Raw genomic sequence first — 6,292 nt, forward strand, 5'->3', positions numbered from 1 at the left:
ATAACCAGATAACCAGGCAAGTGTGAAGAACCACAATGATTTTTTTTTGCCGGAATACACTAACGCAATTAGTTTTTTCTTTAATGAATTCGATGCCCAAATTTCTCCATTTTAATAAATCGCTCTGGAACTGTATGTATTTAGGTATAAATTTGTCTATTTACAGATTATATAAAAGGTTGAATTGGTAGCATACTAGGGTGTTCAATTATTAGCTTTTTTCCGAAAACCCAGTTTTTGAGTTATTCAAAAAATCGTAATTTGAAATTTTTCAAATAAAAAAAAAAAAACGGATAACAATAGAGTTACTCATACTGTTAGTCAGCAATCATACCAAATTTAAAATTTGACTCCTCCAAATTGGCTTTAATTTAGACAAAAGGTAAAATAAGTTCGAAGTATTTTGGATTACAAGTAAAACAGAAAAAATAGGGAAAAATTCACACATCATCGTGTTTACCGGTCGTAAGAATAGATCGCTAAAATAACCGTTCTTTTTTCGGGAAAAACTCGAACATGTAGAACCGACTGTCCTGGAAATGAGAATACGCCATCCTCTGAACCAAACCGACTACACAAATATAGTATATTATAGGTAGGCCATTCATCGAGAACCAATCAACATCTTCGTCAACTCTGAACTCTTGAATATCATCATCGGAGACCAACGTCGCCTATAACAGAAGAAGAGCTCAAGTTGCTTCGTGATACTCCCGATAAGATGCCCGGACTAGACCAGCCACCCATTCACATCAGCTTATCTAATATCCCTCTTTCTACGGTCTATACCCGTTGAATCTGGGCTTTACTTAAGCCTGCCGTTAGATAAGAATGAAGACAAACTGTAGCCTATTCATTTATTCGGACAGAGTATAGTAAGCAGCTTAAACTAAAAATATATTTTAATAAACCAGGTAAAAACCCGGTTTATACGATTGTGAAAATCCGGTTAACTCGGTATCAAGATTAAAAAAAAAAACGCCTGAAAAAAAAGCGGTTGTAACCGGTTTGGAAAAACCAAATCAATCACTGTCGTGAATACCAATGTGACTATGTCCTGTCAATACACGCGCCAAAATTAAGAGCCGCGGCTTTATCAGCTCAAAATGAACCATTGGCTATCTCTGGTTCTTTCTCGGCCAAAACGACATTGCAGTTGTACATACCCTGCCTTACGCCCAACGTTCGCTAAGCTAATACGGAGCCCATCTGTCTAAAAGTAGTCCGCATGGAGTCAAACCCAACGGGACTTGCATACAACACGAAACCGCATTCCTCCTATACATAAAGTATGACCGAGTACTCTGGTCTTTCATACTTAACTCCCGTACACTTTTCTTAAAAAATGTCATTGGCATTTTGTATTCGTACAGATCCACTAGGCAATTTGCGTATAGCATTCGCGAATGTGAAAAATATGACATTCGTAACATCCCTAGTACATACATAAGTTTGTGTGTGTTTATGTACACAATTTTCCTCCGAAGTGTAGTGCATTTTAATAATGGGGCAGTAAGTCTGGCTTGGCTGGGCAAAATGCCTAATTACATACTTACATACATACATATGTATGTATGAATGTATATGTGCGCACAAACGACGATAATTAACCCACCCTGCAAAAAATTGTGCGACTAATCTCTAAAGAGAGTATTCCAAGATTACTCTCAATCGGGTACAATAGGGCATTAATTAGTCGCAACTAGTCTCATACGGGTACTAATGGAGATCAATTAGTCTCGACTCGTCTCTTATGGGTATAATTGGAGATCAATTAGTCCCCAACTCAACGCTAACGGGTACTATTAACGATTTAATGATATGTACGCACTTAGTCAATGCAATTTCATGTGCGGCGTTGGCACGCAGGGAGAGTATTCGCCTACCAAAACTGAGCACCCCGGTTCGAATCTCAGCTGGCTCAAATTTTTATTTTTATTTTTATTTTTTAAAAGTGACTAGTCGCTTTTTATACCCGTTCGGGTATAAAGGTGAACAATTAGTCTCTTCATAGGACATGCTCGAACAAAAGCGAACAGTTCATTCCATATAAAGAGATCAAAAGTGGTATTAGTCGCATGCTCCTTTGCGATTGCTCCCGGAGTCATCCCGGATTAGTCCCATTTTTTGCAGGGCAGCTACCCAGTTGGCAGTAGTGAGCATGCATAACACCGCATCTCAACCAATTGGTGTTATCAACGGCAACATATTTAAGTAAGTATATTTATAGGTATGTATGTGTGTATTTGTACAATATAATTTTATGTTTGTCATGTTTACCACTAATCTTACTTACCGTAACATATTACATGTGAACATATACGTTTTTTATATACATACAAACATACAAATATATATTATGTAGTATAAGCCGCAATGTTGATGTAATTGCAAGTGTTATATATACATATGTATGAGCAATTCCATAAAAAATCAACGTTAAGCTGATGTTAAAAGTTAGTTTAGGCTAACTGCATCCCTTGCAATGATAAATACATGATTCAGTGCCAGCGGTCGGTATACGTTGCAATCACCGTTACGTGGACATTCAATCCAACGGATACTTTTGATGTGATCCGTGTATGGATGGATATTCTCATGAAATAAACTGCTTCTCCGAGGGTAATCAGTCAAAAATGCAATTTTCTTGATAAATTTCATAATCAGTCAGAAGTTGAAAATTTGTATAGGTCGTTCGATTGAAAAATATTAGATACCGGACGGGCCTATAGATGGGCTATAAGGTTTTGTTGTTGTTTTTTTTTTTTAAAGGGTTTCCACTTGTTAAAAAATTAAATTGAAATTATTTAATAACCTGTTTAAAAAGTCAAAATCAATTTGATTTGCAGGAATTAGGTGAGCGAAATATGTATCACAATATAGGTGTCAGACAATGTTGCCAGTTTTTTTTTCAAAAACTGTAATTCTCCAAAAAAAAATATTTTTAACAAAAAAAAAACTATAATTTTAGTGCACAAAAATAACAGGTTTTTTGATTTTCTCTTTCGAAAAACAAAGTAACGTACTTTTAAATAAAATAAAAAGAGAAACAAATGTTCTTCGTTTCCGTGTATTCACTTTGGGCTTACGAAAAAATTTCGGGTGAATTTGATTTCGTTCGAAACTGAATATTTTTGTTTGGAATACCGTAGGCTCCTTTTTTTTGTTTAATTATATTCTACCATGGTGGAATTATATCTGGTGAAGTAATTAAAGCGAGAAAAAGCGATTTTGACATCGGCCTATTTGAAAAATTGTCTACAAAATTTTACTATAAGACAGCCAAATGTCTGAAAATAAAGCGACATAAAGCGAAATCCCCGAGATGCTTGGCAAAGTCTTGGCGAGTCCCGAAAATCCCGAGATTCTTGGCAAATAATCCCGCTAACCAAAAAAGCTGATGCGTCTAATGTTGCCGAGATCAACATCGAGGCATGTTATTGTGGCGTGATGACCGGCTAAAGTTTCAATCACGTTTCGGTCCCTAAACCAAGTCAAAATAAATAAATCCAATACACGTTTGAAATTAAGCAATAAATTGATTATAAAATTAGACCTTGAATTTATGCATAATAAATTGAAAAAAAAAACATTACATTTAGCGGCCAAATACACAAATTCATTCTTTGATATTTCATAACGCGCAACTGCGTACATGAGGCGACCAATGGTAAAATATAATGGAAACTGATGCAACACTAAATAGTATTAATCGAATGCAAATATGTATATACATATGCATAATAATATTTCAGTTCAACTGCAAATTATTTCGTGTTCGCATAAGAATTGCTTTTCGAAATAAATTATATTTTACTATATCAGATGGTATTTGAGCAGAACGATTTTGTCAAGTACACACACATATGTATGTATGTATGTGCAAGCGTAAGTGTATTTCTTTGTACACCATGCAATTTATTAAGTGTATAGAAGAAATATAAATTCGAAAAAGTACGAAAAATAATTTTTTTTTCTTGAAACCTATCTAAACAAACTTAAAATACAAATTATTGCCTGTCAAAATCTCTAGAGAAGTTTCCGAGAAACTATATCGTCGGCTGAGTGGAAGATGGATCTATCTCGGCAACCAGTTCGAAAACGGCCTATCTCAGAAAACTTTGCAAGAACGCCCTTTTTCAGAATTTGATTGAAGTATGCCCTGTCTCAGAATTCGGTTCAAAAACACCCTAAGCGTAAAAGAGGTTTAAGGAAAATATGTTTACCTATTTATATATAAGAAAAGATAATTTCCAAGGCGAATTTATACCGGGTGGTGTTACTAGAATTAGTCGCGGTCCTTCTAACTATATTTTTTGTGTTTTTTTTTTTTAGGTGAATTTTTCCAAAAAAAGAGAGAATCTCGTTATGAGAGGTTGATGTAATACATACATACATATGTACATATCAGGGAAGCCAACTCGTGGGAATTCCCCGATTTGCGGGGAGTTTCAGTTTACGTGGGGAATCGGGGAAAGGACCGTTTTTTGTGGGGAATTTCAGTTTACGTGAGGAATTAGGTGTTAACTAATTTTTTCTTTTTTGCTTCACTAATTTCATACCGCGGTAAGAAATGCAACTACAACTAAAGTACTGAATATGCAACCCTGCAAATTATCGTTTATTTGTTAGAATTTCTTTTTCAATTTATTTTTATATGGAAAAAACCGCAACATCTTCGGCAAAAAAAAAATTTAAAAGAAAAATTTTTCGCCACTTACAACTTGCACTTTTTTTGTAATAGAATTGAGAGGGCTACAAAACTTTCAGAACTCTTTCTAGAAAATCAAATAAAAAAGCTGGATATTTGTATGAAAGTTTGTTTGAATATTGTCCAAAGTTTAAAAATGGGATTTATACTGATTATGTTAAAGAATGAACTCTGTATATTAAAACAAAAAAATAACTAAAATTAAATAACATAAACGTAAAAACTTAGTATGTGTAATTTTTTATTTTTTATTTGTTAACTAACTTTATAAACCTTTGGTTTGGTTTATGATTACATGGATTAATCACCTTTAAAAATAAAATAAACAGAAAGACAAGCAATATATCAAAATACATACAAAATTCAAGAAATTTCGGGCAAAATCGGGGAATTCCTTTGCCGAAATCGGGGAATTTTTAAAAAGTAATTTGGAACGAATTTCCGTCATCCCCTGTCAAATTTGGTTTGGAGACAAACCGGTTTCGTTCTCAGAACGAAAAATGACACTGAAGATGGCACAACGCCGAAACCGGTTTGTCTCCAAACCAAATTTGACAAGGGATAACGGAAATTCGTTCCAAAAGACATCATACACCCACCCTGTCGGAAACAACAACAACCAAAAGGAAGAATTTTTAAAAATTAGTTGTCTACCTTGGTACATATGTATGTATGCACATATTTAAGAGCGAACTAATTTCAACACCGGGGCGTATGAGTAACTTATATTGAAGACTTGAAAGTAAGAACTTTACTTAACTTTTGATAACACAGGTCCACAAAAAAAAAATCGATGAAAGGTACCTTTGACCAAACCTTGTCCAAATAAATGCTTTAACGTCTTTTTTTTCTTGGAGAAAGAAGGGCGTCACTCTAAAAATAACAAATAGTGAGATTTGCTCATATAGGAAGAAACACGGAGCGGTTAGGGATCTCCACAGGGACTATCAATGTCTGGTTAACACTAACATTGATCCTATCTCTGCTAATCAAAGTAATTATCTACATACGTTCGCCATCTATTATAAGCAGTGCAACCCAAAATGAAGCACTTTTTCAATTCGTATGGCAATTTATAGTATCTTCACTGCGGCCGCTGCACATCTCCATTCTCATACGCAAAACTTTTTGCCTCCAGTAGTTGTTGCTGCTATTGCACTTAATGTGGTCAACCACTAATTCGAAATGTACTTTTTTACCAGCTGCGGTGCCAGCCAAGACTTTACCAATAACAATAACAACAACAAGACGAATGCCTGTTTCAGCATTTAAATAGCAGCGCTGATGATGCCATCACAGTTGCCATATTTAATGCAACCACATTTGTTGTTGTTGTGGCCACTGTTGCAAGCACTTTTGCCATATTTGGTATGCAGTCTGAATCTTCCAGCTGCATTACTTGCCGCTTGCTACAAATGATAATGACGATGCAGATGATTCCACAACTACGACGAGTACCAGCTGTTGCGGTTGCCAAAAAGTGAAAGGATTTGGATTTTATTGCTGAATTTTGTTGTTTTAATGTTGCAGTTTTTTTTTCGTTTGTTATGTCAGAGTGGTCAGAGTGTATGTATGTTTCAC

Source organism: Rhagoletis pomonella, unplaced genomic scaffold (assembly GCF_013731165.1).
Source record: "Rhagoletis pomonella isolate Grant_MI unplaced genomic scaffold, Rhpom_1.0 Rhpom_scaffold_00001, whole genome shotgun sequence".
Lineage (NCBI taxonomy): Eukaryota > Metazoa > Arthropoda > Insecta > Diptera > Tephritidae > Rhagoletis > Rhagoletis pomonella.